Below are 18,727 nucleotides of genomic sequence, written 5' to 3'. Positions count from 1 at the left end.
ACATATTTTCGCCCCATGTGGTGATAATGTTGTGTGGTCACCTCCTTCCTGGCATTGACCAGGGTAGGAATAACCTCTTCCGGAATGCCTTTTTCCCTTAGGATCCGGCGTTCCACCGCCATGCCGTCAAACGCAGCTGCGGTAAGTCTTGGAACAGACATGGTACTTGCTGAAGCAAGTCCCTTCTTAGCGGCAGAGGCCATAAGTCCTCTGTGAGCATCTCTTGAAGTTCCGGGTACCAAGTCCTTCTTGGCCAATCCGGAGCCATGAGTATAGTTCTTACTCCTCTACGTCTTATAATTCTCAGTACCTTAGGTATGAGAAGCAGAGGAGGGAACACATACACCGACTGGTACACCCACGGTGTTACCAGAACGTCCACAGCTATTGCCTGAGGGTCTCTTGACCTGGCGCAATACCTGTCCCATTTTTTGTTCAGACGGGACGCCATCATGTCCACCTTTGGTATTTCCCAACGGTTCACAATCATGTGGAAAAACTTCCCGATGAAGTTTCCACTCTCCCGGGTGGAGGTCGTGCCTGCTGAGGAAGTCTGCTTCCCAGTTTCCATTCCCGGAATGAAACACTGCTGACAGTGCTATCACATGATTTTCCGCCCAGCGAAAAGTCCTTGCAGTTTTTGCCATTGCCCTCCTGCTTCTTGTGCCGCCCTGTCTGTTTACGTGGGCGACTGCCGTGATGTTTTTCCCACTGGATCAATACCGGCTGACCTTGAAGCAGAGGTCTTGCTAAGCTTAGAGCATTATAAAATTACCCTTAGCTCCAGTATATTTATGTGGAGAAAAATCTCCAGACTTGATCACACTCCCTGGAAATTTTTTCCTTGTGTGACTGCTCCCCAGCCTCTCGGGCTGGCCTCCGTGGTCACCAGCATCCAATCCTGAATGCCGAATCTGCGGCCCTCTAGAAGATGAGCACTCTGTAACCACCACAGGAGAGACACCCTTGTCCTTGGATATAGGGTTATCCGCTGATGCATCTGAAGATGCGATCCGGACCATTTGTCCAGCAGATCCCACTGAAAAGTTCTTGCGTGAAATCTGCCGAATGGAATTGCTTCGTAGGAAGCCTCTTTTCCTGGTTTTAGGAGGTTCCTGACTAGCTCGGATAACTCCCTGGCTTTCTCTTCCGGGAGAAACACCTTTTTCTGGACTGTGTCCAGAAACATCCCTAGGCACAGCAGATGTGTCGTCGGGAACAGCTGCGATTTTGGAATATTTAGAATCCACCCGTGCTGTTGTAGCAGTATCCAAGATAGTGCTACTCAGACCTCCAACTGTTCCCTGGACTTTGCCCTTATCAGGAGATCGTCCAAGTAAGGGATAATTAAGACGCCTTTTCTTTGAAGAAGAATCATCATTTCGGCCATTACCTTGGTAAAGACCCGGGGTGCCGTGGACAATCCAAACGGCAGCGTCTGAAACTGATAGTGACAGTTCTGTACCACGAACCTGAAGTACCCTTAGTGAGAAGGGCAAATTTGGGACATGGAGGTAAGCATCCCTGATGTCCCGGGACACTATATAGTCCCCTTCTTCCTGGTTCGTTATCACTGCTCTGAGTGACTCCATCTTGATTTGAACCTTTGTAAGTGTTCAAATTTTTTTAGATTTAGAATAGGTCTCACCTAGCCTTCTGGCTTCAGTACCACAATATAGTGTGGAATAATACCCCTTTCCTTGTTGTAGGAGGGGTAATTTGATTATCACCTGCTGGGAATACAGCTTGTGAATTGTTTCCCATACTGCCTCCTTGTCGGAGGGAGACCTTGGTAAAGCAGACTTCAGGAGCCTGCGAGGGGGAAACGTCTCGACATTCCAATCTGTACCCCTGGGATACTACTTGTAGGATCCAGGGGTCCTGTACGGTCCCAGCGTCATGCTGAGAGCTTGGCAGAAGCGGTGGAAGGCTTCTGTTCCTGGGAATGGGCTGCCTGCTGCAGTCTTCTTCCCTTTCCTCTATCCCTGGGCAGATATGACTCTTATAGGGACGAAAGGACTGAGGCTGAAAAGACGGTGTCTTTTTCTGCAGAGATATGACTTAGGGTAAAAACGGTGGATTTTCCAGCAGTTGCCGTGGCCACCAGGTCCGATGGACCGACCCCAAATAACTCCTCTTCCTTTATACGGCAATACACCTTTGTGCCGTTTGGAATCTGCATCACCTGACCACTGTCGTGTCCATAAACATCTTGTGGCAGATATGGACATCGCACTTACTCTTGATGCCAGAGTGCAAATATCCCTCTGTGCATCTCGTATATATAGAAATGCATCCTTTAAATGCTCTATAGTCAATAAAATACTGTCCCTGTCAAGGGTATCAATATTTTTAGTCAGGGAATCCGACCAAGCCACCCCAGCTCTGCACATCCAGGCTGAGGCGATCGCTGGTCGCAGTATAACACCAGTATGTGTGTATATACTTTTTATGATATTTTCCAGCCTCCTGTCAGCTGGCTCCTTGAGGACGGCCCTATCTATAGACGGTACCGCCACTTGTTTTGATAAGCGTGTGAGCGCCTTATCCACCCTAAGGGGTGTTTCCCAACGCGCCCTAACTTCTGGCGGGAAAGGGTATACCGCCAATAATTTTCTATCGGGGGGAACCCACGCATCATCACACACTTCCTTTAATTTATCTGATTCAGGAAAAACTACAGGTAGTTTTTTCACATCCCACATAATACCCTCTTTTGTGGTACTTGTAGTATCAGAAATATGTAACACCTCCTTCATTGCCCTTAACATGTAAAGTGTGGCCCTAAAGGGAAATACGTTTGTTTCTTCACCGTCGACACTGAAATCAGTGTCCGTGTCTGTGTCTGTCGACCGACTGAGGTAAAAGGACGTTTTAACGCCCCTGACGGTGTTTGAGACGCCAGGACAGGTACTAATTTGTTTGCCAGCCGTCTCATGTCGCCAACCGACCTTGCAGCGTGTTGACATTATCACGTAATTCCATAAATAAGCCATCCATTCCGGTGTCGACTCCCTAGAGAGTGACATCACCATTACAGGCAATTTGCTCCGCCTCCTCACCAACATCGTCCTCATACATGTCGACACACACGTACCGACATATAGCACACACACGCAGGGAATGCTCTGACAGAGGACAGGACCCCACTAGCCCCTTGGGGAGACAGAGGGAGAGTTTGCCAGCACACACCAAAGCGCTAAATTTTACAGGGATAGCCTTATAATAAGTGCTCCCTTATAGCTGCTTTTATAAAATCACAATTTCGCCAAATTTTGCCCCCCCCTCTCTTGATTTAACCCTGTTTCTGTAGTGCAGTGCAGGGGAGAGCCTGGGAGCCTTCCTGACCAGCGGAACTGTGTGAGGAAATGGCGCTGTGTGCTGAGGAGATAGGCCCCGCCCCCTTTTCGGCGGGCTCGTCTACCGCTTAAAAATGGATTCTGGCAGGGGTTAAATATCTCCATATAGCCCCGGAGGCTATATGTGAGGTATTTTTTGCCAAAAAAAGGATTTTCATTGCTGCCCAGGGCGCCCCCCCCCAGCGCCCTGCACCCTCAGTGACTGCGGTGTGAAGTGTGCTGAGAGCAATGGCGCACAGCTGCAGTGCTGTGCGCTACCTTAAGAAGACTGAGGAGTCTTCTGCCGCCGATTCTGGACCTTCTTCTCTTTTCAGTATCTGCAAGGGGGCCGGCGGCGAGGCTCCGGTGACCATCCAGGCTGTACCTGTGATCGTCCCTCTGGAGCTAATGTCCAGTAGCCAAAGAAGCCAATCCATCCTGCACGCAGGTGAGTTCACTTCTTCTCCCCTAAGTCCCTCGATGCAGTGATCCTGTTGCCAGCAGGACTCACTGTAAAATAAAAAACCTAAGCTAAACATTTCTAAGCAGCTCTTTAGGAGAGCCACCTAGATTGCACCCTTCTCGGCCGGGCACAAAAACCTAACTGAGGCTTGGAGGAGGGTCATAGGGGGAGGAGCCAGTGCACACCACCTGATCCTAAAGCTTTACTTTTTGTGCCCTGTCTCCTGCGGAGCCGCTATTCCCCATGGTCCTTTCAGGAACCCCAGCATCCACTAGGACGATAGAGAAATACTTTTGATATGAGACCATTTCATCAACAACAATGTTTGGTTTTAGTGGGTTACTCAGTTTGCACAGGACTACTGAAAATCGCAATTGAGCTATTTTCCGGAAACTGCGCACACGTTGCGGCCGCACCTTGCATGCATTTGCATTCATAGTGTGATCGTATCCCTGAAGGATGTGATCACACTACGAATGACATCGACGGCAATGGGGGGGGAGCACCGTTTCGGGGGATATCAGACGCGTCCGCTCCGATGTAAAAAATGGCGGCGGACTGCCGGCATACACAGCCTATCTGCGGCTGCAGGGGGCCATACTCCGTTTCTGTCTCAGTGATACAATCGCAATTGTTTTGCAATCGCATCGCTGACCGCCAATTAATATGCTGGGCGGCCCACAGCATGCTACAGAAACTAGAGATGTGCACCGGAAATTTTTCGGGTTTTGTGTTTTGGTTTTGGGTTCGGTTCCGTGGCCGTAGTTGTGTTCGAACGCGTTTTGGCAAAACCTCACCGAATTTTTTTTGTCGGATTCGGGTGTGTTTTGGATTCGGGTGTTTTTTTTCAAAAAACCCTAAAAAACAGCTTAAATCATAGAATTTGGGGGTCATTTTGATCCCAAAGTATTATTAACCTCAATAACCATAATTTCCACTCATTTTCAGTCTATTCTGAACACCTCACACCTCACAATATTATTTTTAGTCCTAAAATTTGCACCGAGGTCGCTGGATGACTAAGCTCAGCGACCCAAGTGGCCGACACAAACACCTGGCCCATCTAGGAGTGGCACTGCAGTGTCACGCAGGATGGCCCTTCCAAAAAACACTCCCCAAACAGCACATGACGCAAAGAAGAAAAAAAAGAGGCGCAATGAGGTAGCTGTGTGAGTAAGATAAGCGACCCTAGTGGCCGACACAAACACCTGGCCCATCTAGGAGTGGCATTGCAGTGTCACGCAGGATGGCCCTTCCAAAAAACACTCCCCAAACAGCACATGATGCAAAGAAAAAAAGAGGCGCAATGAGGTAGCTGTGTGAGTAAGCTAAGCGACCCTAGTGGCCGACACAAACACCTGGCCCATCTAGAAGTGGCACTGCAGTGTCAGGCCGGATGGCCCTTCCAAAAAATACTCCCCAAACAGCACATGACGCAAAGAAGAAAAAAAAGAGGCGCAATGAGGTAGCTGTGTGACTAAGATAAGTGACCCTAGTGGCCGACACAAACACCTGGCCCATCTAGGAGTGGCACTGCAGTGTCACGCAGGATGGCCCTTCCAAAAAATACTCCCCAAACAGTACATGACGCAAAGAAGAAAAAAAAGAGGCGCAATGAGGTAGCTGTGTGACTAAGATAAGCGACCCTAGTGGCCAACACAAACACCTGGCCCATCTAGGAGTGGCACTGCAGTGTCACGCAGGATGGCCCTTCCAAAAAACACTCCCCAAACAGCACATGGCGCAAAGAAAAATGAAAAAAAAAAAGAGGTGCAAGATGGAATTGTCCTTGGGCCCTCCCACCCACCCTTATGTTGTATAAACAGGACATGCACACTTTAACCAACCCATCATTTCAGTGACAGGGTCTGCCACACGACTGTGACTGAAATGACGGGTTGGTTTGGACCCCCACCAAAAAAGAAGCAATTAATCTCTCCTTGCACAAACTGGCTCTACAGAGGCAAGATGTCCACCTTATCATCATCCTCCGGTTCATCACCGTGTACATCCCCCTCCTCACAGATTATCAATTCGTCCCCACTGGAATCCACCATCACAGCTCCCTGTGTACTTTGTGGAGGCAATTGCTGCTAGTGAATGTCTCCATGGAGGAATTGATTATAATTCATTTTAATGAACATCATCTTCTCCACATTTTCTGGAAGTAACCTCGTACGCCGATTGCTGACAAGGTGAGCGGCGGCACTAAACACTCTTTCGGAGTACACACTTGTGGGAGGGCAACTTAGGTAGAATAAAGCCAGTTTGTGCAAGGGCCTCCAAATTGCCTCTTTTTCCTGCCAGTATACGTACGGACTGTCTGACTTGCCTACTTGGATGCGGTCACTCATATAATCCTCCACCATTCTTTCAATGGTGAGAGAATCATATGCAGTGACAGTAGACGATATGTCCGTAATCGTTGTCAGGTCCTTCAGTCCGGACCAGATGTCAGCATCAGCAGTCGCTCCAGACTGCCCTGCATCACCGCCAGCGGGTGGGCTCGGAATTCTGAGCCTTTTCCTCGCACCCCCAGTTGCGGGAGAATGTGAAGGAGGAGATGTTGACAGGTCGCGTTCCGCTTGACTTGACAATTTTCTCACCAGCAGTTCTTTGAACCCCTGCAGACTTGTGTCTGCCGGAAAGAGAGATCCAAGGTAGGTTTTTAATCTAGGATCGAGCACGGTGGCCAAAATGTAGTGCTCTGATTTCAACAGATTGACCACCCGTGAATCCTTGTTAAGCGAATTAAGGGCTCCATCCACAAGTCCCACATGCCTAGCGGAATCGCTCAGTGTTAGCTCCTCCTTCAATGTCTCCAGCTTCTTCTGCAAAAGCCTGATGAGGGGAATGACCTGACTCAGGCTGGCAGTGTCTGAACTGACTTCACGTGTGGCAAGTTCAAAAGGTTGCAGAACCTTGCACAACGTTGAAATCATTCTCCACTGCGCTTGAGACAGGTGCATTCCACCTCCTATATCGTGGTCAGTTGTACAGGCTTGAATGGCCTTTTGCTGCTCCTCCAACCTCTGAAGCATATAGAGGGTTGAATTCCACCTCGTTACCACTTCTTGCTTCAGATGATGGCAGGGCAGGTTCAGGCGTTTTTGGTGTTGCTCCAGTCTTCTGTACGTGGTGCCTGTACGCCGAAAGTGTCCCGCAATTCTTCTGGCCACCGACAGCATCTCTTGCACGCCCCTCTCATTTTTTAAATAATTCTGCACCACCAAATTCAAGGTATGTGCAAAACATGGGACGTGCTGGAATTTGCCCATATTTAATGCACACACAATATTGCTGGCGTTGTCCGATGCCACAAATCCACAGGAGAGTCCAATTGGGGTAAGCCATTCTGCGATGATCTTCCTCAGTTGCCGTAAGAGGTTTTCAGCTGTGTGCGTATTCTGGAAAGCGGTGATACAAAGCGTAGCCTGCCTAGGAAAGAGTTCGCGTTTGCGAGATGCTGCTACTGGTGCCGCCGCTGCTGTTCTTGCGGCGGGAGTCAATACATCTACCCAGTGGGCTGTCACAGTCATATAGTCCTGAGTCTGCCCTGCTCCACTTGTCCACATGTCCGTGGTTAAGTGGACATTGGGTACAACTGCATTTTTTAGGACACTGGTGAGTCTTTTTCTGAGGTCTGTGTACATTTTCGGTATCGCCTGCCTAGAGAAATGGAACCTAGATGGTATTTGGTACCGGGAACACAGTACCTCAATCAAGTCTATAGTTGGCTCTGCAGTAATGATGGATACCGGAACCACGTTTCTCACCGCCCAGGATGCCAAGGCCTCAGTTATCCGCTTTGCAGCAGGATGACTGCTGGGATATTTCATCTTCCTCGCAAAGGACTGTTGGACAGTCAATTGCTTGGTGGAAGTAGTAAAAGTCGTCTTACGACTTCCCCTCTGGGATGACCATCGACTCCCAGCAGCAACAACAGCAGCGCCAGCAGCAGTAGGCGTTACATGCAAGGATGCATCGGAGGAATCCCAGGCAGGAGAGGACTCATCAGAATTGCCAGTGACATGGCCTGCAGGACTATTGGCATTCCTGGGGAAGGAGGAAATTGACACTGAGGGAGTTGGTGGGGTGGTTTGCGTGAGCTTGGTTACAAGAGGAAGGGATTTACTGGTCAGTGGACTGCTTCCGCTGTCGCCCAAAGTTTTTGAACTTGTCACTGACTTATGATGAATGCGCTGCAGGTGACGTATAAGGGAGGATGTTCCGAGGTGGTTAACGTCCTTACCCCTACTTATTACAGCTTGACAAAGGCAACACACGGCTTGACACCTGTTGTCCGCATTTCTGTTGAAATACTTCCACACCGAAGAGCTGATTTTTTTGGTATTTTCACTAGGCATGTCAATGGCCATATTCCTCCCACGGACAACAGGTGTCTCCCCGGGTGCCTGACTTAAACAAACCACCTCACCATCAGAATCCTCCTTGTCAATTTCCTCCCCAGCGCCAGCAACACCCATATCCTCCTCATCCTGGTGTACTTCAACACTGACATCTTCAATCTGACTATCAGGAACTGGACTGCGGGTGCTTCTTCCAGCACTTGCAGGGGGCGTGCAAATGGTGGAAGGCGCATGCTCTTCACGTCCAGTGTTGGGAAGGTCAGGCATCGCAACCGACACAATTGGACTCTCCTTGTGGATTTGTGATTTCGAAGAACGCACAGTTCTTTGCTGTGCTTTTGCCAGCTAAAGTCTTTTCATTTTTCTAGCGAGAGGCTGAGTGCTTCCATCCTCATGTGAAGCTGAACCACTAGCCATGAACATAGGCCAGGGCCTCAGCCGTTCCTTGCCACTCCGTGTGGTAAATGGCATATTGGCAAGTTTACGCTTCTCCTCCGACGATTTTATTTTAGATTTTTGAGTCCTTTTTTTACTGATATTTTGTGTTTTGGATTTTACATGCTCTGTACTATGACATTGGGCATCGGCCTTGGCAGACGACGTTGATGGAATTTCATCGTCTCGGCCATGACTAGTGGCAGCAGCTTCAGCACGAGGTGGAAGTGGATCTTGATCTTTCCCTATTTTTGGAACCTCAACATTTTTGTTCTCCAGATTTTAATAGGCACAACTAAAAGGCACCTCAGGTAAACAATGGAGATGGATGGATACTAGTATACTTATGGATGACGAGTGACTGACGACACAGAGGTAGCTACAGCCGTGGACTACCATACTGCGTCTGCTAGTATAGAGATGATAATGATATAAAAAATATATATATATCACTACTGCAGGTATATATAATATAATGACGAACCTGCTGGACACTGTCAGCAGACTCCTACTACTAGTATGAAGATAGAAAAAAAAACCCCACCACAGGTAGGTATACAATTATGGACGAGCACTGACGACACAGAGGTAGCTACAGCCGTGGACTACCGTACTGCGTCTGCTAGTATAGAGATGATAATGATATAAAAAATATATATATATCACTACTGCAGGTATATATAATATAATGACGGACCTGCTGGACACTGTCAGCAGACTCCTAAACTACTAGTATGAAGAAGATAGAAAAAAACCCCCACCACAGGTAGGTATACAATTATGGACGAGCACTGACGACACAGAGGTAGCTACAGCCGTGGACTACCGTACTGCGTCTGCTAGTATAGAGATGATAATGATATAAAAAATATATATATATCACTACTGCAGGTATATATAATATAATGACGGACCTGCTGGACACTGTCAGCAGACTCCTAAACTACTATTATGAAGAAGATAGAAAAAAAACCCCCACCACAGGTAGGTATACAATTATGGACGAGCACTGACGACACAGAGGTAGCTACAGCCGTGGACTACCGTACTGCGTCTGCTAGTATAGAGATAATGATATAAAATATATATATATATCACTACTGCAGGTATATATAATATAATGACGGACCTGCTGGACACTGTCAGCAGACTCCTAAACTACTAGTATGAAGAAGATAGAAAAAAAAACCCCACCACAGGTAGGTATACAATTATGGACGAGCACTGACGACACAGAGGTAGCTACAGCCGTGGACTACCGTACTGCGTCTGCTAGTATAGAGATGATAATGATATAAAAAATATATATATATCACTACTGCAGGTATATATAATATAATGACGGACCTGCTGGACACTGTCAGCAGACTCCAAAACTACTAGTATGAAGAAGATAGAAAAAAAAACCCCACCACAGGTAGGTATACAATTATGGACGAGCACTGACGACACAGAGGTAGCCACAGCCGTGGACTACCGTACTGCGTCTGCTAATATAGAGATGATAAAGATGATAGAGATGAACAAAAAAAATATAACACTACTGCAGGTAAATATTTATATAATATAATGAATGACGGACCTGCTGGACACTGTCAGCAGAATGCGTTTATAGAATTAAAAAAAAAAAACACCACAGGAGTGTTTAACTTTTTCAGGCAGACAATATACTGGTGGTCACTGGTCAGTCACACTGGCAGCAAAAGTGTGCACTGTACTCCTGCTATAACTGCACCCCAGTCTACCCCACAATTCAGCTGTGTGAGCAGTGAGCACTCAGCACAGTCAGATATACATATAGATGATATTATCATGCAGCACACTGAGGCTGAGCACAGATATGGTATGTGACTGTGTATCGTTTTTTTTCAGGCAGAGAACGGATTATATTAAATAATAAATAAAACTGGTGGTGGTCAGTCACTAGTAACTATCAGCAAAACTCTGCACTCTGAGTACTCCTAATGCTCCCCAAAATTACTAAGTAATCAACTCAAGTGTCTCTATCTATTCTATTCTAACGGAGAGGACGCCAGCCACGTCTTCTCCCTATCAATCTCAATGCACGTGTGAAAATGGCGGCGACGCGCGGCTCCTTATATAGAATCCGAGTCTCGCGATAGAATACGATCCTCGCGAGAATCCGACAGCGGGATGATGACGTTCGGGCGCGCTCGGGTTAGCCGAGCAAGGCGGGAAGATCCGAGTCTGCCTCGGACCCGTGTAAAAAGGTTGAAGTTCGGGGGGGTTCGGATTCCGAGGAACCGAACCCGCTCATCTCTAACAGAAACAGTTGCAGATTCTACTTTTTAACCGGAATCTGCAATCCAACCTGAATAGGGTACTAGGGCCCTCATTCCGAGTTGTTCGCTCGCTAGCTGCTTTTAGCAGCATGCAAACGCTAGGCTGCCGCCCTCTGGGAGTGTATCTTATTTTAGCAGAATAGCGAACGAAAGATTAGCAGAACTGCTACTAAATAATTCCCTGCAGTTTCTGAGTAGCTCCTGACCTACTCCTAGATTGCGATCACCTCAGTCCGTTTAGTTCCTGGTTTGATGTCACAAACACGCCCTGCGTTCGGCCAGCCACTCCCCCGTTTCTCCAGACACTCCTGCGTTTTTTAGCACACTCCCAGAAAACGCTCAGTTACCTTCCAGAAACGCCCCTTCCCGTCAATCACTCACCGATAAGCAGAGCGACTGAAAAGCGCCGCACGAACACCAACAAATCTACTAAGTTTTGTGTTAAATAACTTAGCGCATGCGCGCTGCGTACCATGCGCATGCGCATTTTCCACCTAATCGCTGCATTGCGAAAAACGGCAACGAGCGAACAACTCGGAATGACCACCAATATTATAATTAATAACAGGCATTCTGAATCTATGTTAGTATGACAACTGCACATGTATGGATACCAAAAACATATATTTAAAAACATATAGGAATCTGGCTTCAGGATGGGTGGCGTGGCTTTTGCAGATCAATACATTGTACAGTATAGGCCGGGTATACCTTCTAGGCTTATGCCAAAAAAGTAGTCCATGATAGAGAAACACCTGTTTCAATTGATGGATATTTATGTGATGAAAAAATGAGTAGCAGCTATGAATGATCTGGCAGCCATGTCTTCTGCAGAATAATGGCTGTACAGTATGTCACCTAAATTACTGCCGGGAGAATTAATGCGTTATAGATGCAGGATTTCAGCAGAACCATGGTTACCATGGTTTCAAACTTTCAGTAATTTTACGATAGCAATCTTTTTTGCCCTGGGTTAGCAAAAAAAAAGGAAATAAAAGCGATCAACGAATATGACATCTTTGTAACAGTACACTAATATTTGTTGTAGCAGTGGGTTTTTTTTTTATCTACATGTCTAATTTCCTGTCTCTTGCTAATAAAGAGATTGGATTTGCTGCCTGGAAGACCATTATCAAATGTTTCTGAAAACAAGATCGCTGCTGCTGCAGTGTGCACACATGGACTAAGGGCCTAATTCAGACCTGATCGTAGATGTGCTAAATGTAGCACATCTACTGTACGATTAGTCACACAGACATGCGGGAGGACGCCCATTGCAGGGCTAGTCCGCCCCGCATGTAAGGCCCGACCCCCCCGCACAAGTACAAAAGCATTGCACAGCGCCAATGTTTTGTACTTTAGGAATAGATCCCTGCCAGCGCAGCTCCTGCGCGCTGGCAGGAGCTACTCGTCGCTGTGAGGGTCGCAGCGGCTGCAACGGTCCGGGCACGCCTGCGTTGCCCGGACCACGCACCCCTAAATGGCGGCCAAACGTCGCCGGCCCGCCACCTCCCACCCAGCGACCGTCTCTGCCTGTCAATCAGGCAGATGCGATCGCAGGACTGAGACAGCCGTCGGCTGTCTGGCATGCGCCGACGCACTGCGACGCCGGCACATGAGCAGTTCAGACCTGATTGGCTGCTGTGCGAAAACTCACAGCAGCGATCAGGTCGGAATTAGGACCTAAGTGCTTTACTTTTTTTTTTCTTGCACCATATGTAACATTACATTAAATGCATCCCTGCTTAAAAATGGAGCAAGGCTGATCTTCACTACCCCAGAGGTACTGGAAGATTTTTAGCAGTGAAGAAATCAGATTAGAGAGTGGCGCAACATGCTGCATGGAAAGGGTTAATATTCTTTCCTGCACACTGCCATGCCATGCACAGATACTATACAATTTTGTACATGTTAATATCATACTTGTCAACATCGGAAATCTTTACAGCAAGACACGGGTGTAGCTACAGCACACTGACGCCCCTGGTGGGCATGTTTCTTTTTGTAGAGAAAATTTTACATTTTATAAGTTGCACGCTGTAGAGACACCTGCCTCCCGAGTGTACCGCAGTTCAACATCTACCAGCCCCATGCAGATCGGGGCAAACGTCTTGACTGCGGGATAGTCTGTCAAAACTAGCAGGACAGTTGGGAGGTGTGTCTTTTTTGATTATTATAGTTGCGGACAGGAACCCTGTTAGGATTAGGCTGTGGGAGAGGACGGTTATTGTTAGGCTGCAGGAGGGGTGGGGTAGGTTTAAATACTTACTGAGATCCATCAGGGTTTTGACTGTATTTCACACCCAGTACGTAAAAACAGACAGACAGACAGACAGACAGACATGATAGATAGATAGATAGATAGATAGATAGATAGATAGATAGATAGATAGATAGATAGATAGATAGATAGATAGATAGATAGATAGACAGACAGACAGACAGATAGACAGATGATAGATAGATAGATAGATAGATAGATAGATAGATAGATAGATAGAATCAGAGTTTATTTGTTACAGTAAGAATCTCCTACTAATTGCAACTGCTGTAAACTCAGATGTAAAAAGAAGAGTCAATTGCCTTCTTGCCTCCCCACACACCCCCTCATCAACCTAAAAAGCCATTCAGTTACTATTTACAAAAAGCGTCCATTCATATATTGTGAAATGTTTTCACCATCTGTTTATTGTGGATGATATTCCTGGGAAAAGTGCTCCTATTTCGTCTTTATCCTGCATAGTTAATGAAAAATATGTCTGTTTTTGGTGTGGTACTTGATTAGCAAAACAGAGACAGCCTTCCAGTAGATGCCAAGTTTCATTACTAACTGCTAGTTGCACAGATATGTCATACAGTACACGCCTAAAGAATAATGTGTCAGACCTTTGCCTCTCAGAGTATTGGAAGGGAACCTGACAGAGAAATGTATGAGTTTTCAGGGCCTAGCAGCAAAATTCTGCTGCTCAGAAATGGAAGAGTCTGCCTGAATACACAGACAAGGAAAAAGAACAGGTAACCTTTCTTTTGTTTTGATATCCTTCTGTACATTTTCGTACATTGTTGAGCCTAAAGGCTGTGTTGGATGGTATAATGGTTTCTGATAAGATGATGGAGTGATTTGAATCAAAGTAATAAATGAATAATATTAAATTATCCTTTTTTCAGAAAATCTATCAAATCACTATAATTAGTAATTTTTTACAGATTTGTGAAGCACCCTAACTATTTTGCCTCATATATAGAACATCCTATCTTTGCCATAGAAGACTACTGCAGCAAACATGTCAAAAGCCTCCTGGTGACCTCCCCCAAAAGTTCCCATCTTGTACAAGTGCTGCACAGTGGGAGGCTGGGGGTGGGGGGTGGGGGGGGGGTGGGGGGGGTGGGGGTTTCCTATGGAAGAAGGTGCTGGTAACCAAAAAAAAGATACTGGTATTTCTGTAGACTGAAATTGTGGCATTCATATGGTCAGGATAGTGTCTCCCTGGTCTATTAAGTAGAATGGACTAGTCTGGGAATAGACTTTCAGAAAAAGGTAAAAATACTCCAGCAACAACAGAGGAGGAACATCCTTTTTCAAGTACTCTTAGGCAACATCACAAAAACACACTGATTATACATATGTGTTCTCATACAACTGGCCTAATTGCGCCATGTGACTCGAGACCCCTGGCGACGGAGTCTGTATACTATATGTAGCATAACAGAACTTGCTGTATTGTAGCATTTTGTATACAGATTCAGACTCAGTCGAGCACAGATATGCAAGTCGCATATCAAATTAATCAACACAGTATCCTAGTGACATCACTTTACAACTAGGGCATATTTTCGAGAAAAGAGAGATGAAAAAGACGTCTGGTGCTAGCAGTCTCTCACATGATCTGGCACATGACCTGGTGTGCAGAGAGCGGCAGTTTGGTACAATAGCAGCAATTATGTAGGAGGACATATCTGTATACATATTCCCCAAAAGCATATATTTCAACATCACAAACATCAAGCAACAGATTACATCTTCTCTACTTTTTTATTTTTATTTTATGTTCAATAGACATTTGCTCCTTGCAACATTAATCCTACTGAAAACCTTTGCAAGACCTTATATTTACTGAACATCTCCCCTCCAATACAATACTAACCTGCCCTACAGTGGTGTACAAACTGTCTGACAACTTTTTGCATTTTATGGCGCTTATGTTTTTAGAAGAGAGAATGGTGCATGAGCTACTGGATATGCCTAGGACGTGCTAATGAACAGATAAAACTGGAATCAGCTTGCTTTGTCCACCTGGAGTAAGTATATATCAGTTTAAAGCCAGAGATGTTGGTATGTGAATATTATTTAGTTTTCTCATTTCATGTAATAGTTTTGTTCATTCTTCAGTTTGGGTATTATAAGAAGGAAGAGCGTTAAACTGTAGTTCTTAAAAAGCATTCATAAATGGCTATTCCCAATATTGCGCTGTTGGTGTCTGCAAACCTAATGTGTCAAGACTGTTTAAAACTTATAGCCAATTCACACCTGTGTCACCAAGATGGAAGAAAAACTGCAAAAATCATATTTATTATTAATATGCAAATTATAAAAAAAAATTATATAAAAAGAGAAAAAAAACTAAGCAGCGTCACAATTCATTTGCACACCATGGTTGCTTGAATAATTTTGCTAAGAAGAATGGCCACATAGTTTTCCACTTTGATGTTCAGCATTCAAAAAGACTGCTAACTATAGTAACTGTGCCATAACTAAGGCAATCAATGCCTCAAAAAAAATAATCTGTAATACACTACATTGAGGGAGACGTACTAAGCCTTGAAAAGAGATAAATGTCACAGTGATAAAGTACCAGCCAATCAGCTGCCATATCACAGGATGGGGGGTAAGTGTATGAAGCAGTGAAAAGAATGGAGAAGTGAGCCAGTGGAGAAGTTACCCATGGCAACCAATCAGCTTCTCTGTATAATTTTATAGTATGCAAATTATAAATGTTACTTCAATGCTGATTGGTTGCCATGGGTAACTTCTTCACTGGCTCACTTCTCCACCCTTATCACTGCTTCATACGTTTACCCCTGGGTTTGAAAAATGACAGTTACAGTAGGAGCTGGTTGGAAATGTATCACTTTTCGAGGCTTAGTACATCTGGTCCTTACACTGAAATATCACTTATTATAGTGAAAGTGAATTTCTGAATCGCAAATAAAAAAATTCCATTTTAAAAAGTAAAAATGGAAATTGAATAACTTTTCAATATACACACTCAATTTATGAAAGAGGTAGGGGTATGTTTACTAAGGTGTGAGGTTTTTTTTTTTAGAAGTGGAGAGGTTGCCCATAGCAACCAGATTCCACTTAACATTTATCTAGTTGCATCTAGAAGATAATAGCTAGAACCTGATTGGTTGCTATGGGCTACATCTCCACTTCTAAAAAACGCACACCTTTGTAAATATACCCCATAATGTCTATTTCATCATAACGCAATGTGAAATGTATAGATGTGTCCACATACATCTTTGCTATATCCCAACATGTATATCACAGTTTTGCATGCAATAGACTTAGAGATTTAGCGATGTCTTGTGATTTTTCCTAATTTGCTTCTTTAATATGTTACATTATACATATTCTGTTATGGCAAGCAAAAATTTTAAAATCCATCCACTCGCTACTCATGAAAAACAGCTTAGCCGTGTTTTGCATGTTGTGCAAAATTTAGCAAAATTGCAAAGATGTAAGTGGACATGTAATATAAAAAGTAGTACTACAGTCTATTTCTGTTTTATTAAATACATTATTTATAGTTTTCTATGGCACACATTTAAAACAGTAATCTAAGTAAGATATTGTCAGGCTGTGCTTCTCAGAATGAAAACTTGGGATGTGTGAGGATTCTTGCACAACATGGTGACAGAAGGTGTCGGGCGATATTATATTGTGTAGTATGAAGCACCAGGGGCACTGCTCTGTGGACGGCTCTACAACTACTATATTTCTTGATATAAATGAAGCCTGTCAGATGTCTGAGTTTTGTTTTTATTTTTACTTGAATGTCCTGAAGCTTTAGTAGACTGAGGGAAATGTGAGAGGTAGTGTGTCAGCAATCTTGAGTATTGTGGTTACTAAGGCAGTTAGACATTGTGAATAGAATGGTAGATGCATACTGCACTCATTATAGTGCTCCATTCATTAGGAAACTAGGAGATTTCTGCATGAAACATGTTTTAGTGTGGATCTATCATCAACCATTATAAATGTGCTACTTGATACAGCAACAGACTGATCTCTATCAGCAGCAGATCCAATTTACAAACTATGGTTTGCAGTGCCTTTTATATGTTTTTCTATGGAAGAAATGTTTAGTTACATGAAATGCATATTAACAGATTAGACCAGTGGTTCTCAAACTGGGTGCTGTGACACCCTGGGGTGCCTTGGGGTACTTGCAGGGATGCCTTAGAATGGTCCAGGACAGGGACGGATCAAGCCCTCGGGGGGCCCAGGGCACCAAAGACAGGAGCCTCCCCCCCCCCGCCGACCATCAGCCCCCACAGCCCCACACCCCACTGCATGCGCTGCTCACCTCCCGCGGTCACAGGCAATGGGAGCCACGCTGCAGCAGGGGGAGAAGAGAAGAGACCAGGCTGCCGGGGCAGGAGGGATCTGCACTGCCGGGGGAGGAGTGCGGCTGTGCATGCGGCTTCCTTCCCCCTCCTCTCGGTCAGCACGGTCAGGGACTGAGTCAAGCAATCTCCAGCCTCTGCCGCCAGCAGCATCTCTCCTGGCAGCAGCGAAGGCTGGAGAGTGCTTGACCGTGCTGTCCGAGAGGAGGGGGGAGGACCCCCTGGGCACTCCCCTTAATCCGGCTCTGGTCCAGGACCAATTTCAATTATTTATGGTGAATGTACAGTAATAGGCAAAACCAGTGCTTGTGGCTGCCAATCATAAACTATGTGGACAAACAGAAGCAAATCCTGTCCCTCACCACACAATAGAACCTAAGGATGACATATAAACACAATATACTTAATTTCATATATCTCTCTCAATAAGAATCTTCTGGCCTAGGGGTGCTGTGAAAACAAATCTTATACTGACATTGGATGTCAAACATTTACCATGCCACACATGCTGAAGTCTTGCGTTTTTGGGGGACTATCCAAAAAATCGCTCCGAAAAAGGTCTAATTTTTCTATCGCTGCTCAAGGAGGTTCTTGAAGAATTTTGAAATGCTATAAAAGTATATATGAGAAAAAAGTGACCCTTAGCTACTGTATCTGGAGATACTTGGCAATGGGGACCATTCTACAAAACAGGGTTGTGTCGCCCCTGTTTTGCAGGTGCGTCGAGCCAAAGGTCTATGTCTTCGGATGCAGACTTCGCGGCCCCGACTTAGTATTTCCGCCAGTCATGCTGAGAAAGCCGAGGCTTACTCAGATGTCGAGGGCTGTGATCGTTGGCCGCTATGGTGATCCGCTGCTGTATCTTCGGATGCAGCACTCGGATCTGTGATTGTGTCAGAGGCTGTCTTGTCTCCTCAGATGCCTCCTGCAGCGTTAGAATATTTTCTCATATGACAATATTGTCCATCTCTGAATCAGGCCTCTAGTACAAAACAGCTGTACAAAAAATGGACAAAGGACAGATAGAGTTTTAAAAACCTGCAAATTGATGAGCTGTGTATTGCTACAGTGTAGGGAGTAGCAGGTGAGGTTGCTCTACGTATAATAAGATTCTATTCTTTGACTTAAAAAGTCAGGATAATGTCCTGTAGCACTAATAAGAACAACAACAACAACAACAACAACAAC

General features: G+C 45.4%; 1 protein-coding gene across 5 annotated transcripts in view; it reads right to left on the bottom strand.

Annotated features, from left to right (window-relative positions):
* CNKSR2 (connector enhancer of kinase suppressor of Ras 2) overlaps positions 1–18,727 on the bottom strand; it is an 805,595-nt gene that overhangs the window by 290,626 nt on the left and 496,242 nt on the right. The gene's annotated exons all lie outside the window — the stretch shown is intronic.

This window comes from Pseudophryne corroboree, chromosome 2 (assembly GCF_028390025.1).
Source record: "Pseudophryne corroboree isolate aPseCor3 chromosome 2, aPseCor3.hap2, whole genome shotgun sequence".
Taxonomy (NCBI): Eukaryota; Metazoa; Chordata; class Amphibia; order Anura; family Myobatrachidae; genus Pseudophryne; species Pseudophryne corroboree.
Note: the sequence above shows the minus strand (reverse complement) of the source record. Positions and strands in the feature narration are given on the sequence as shown.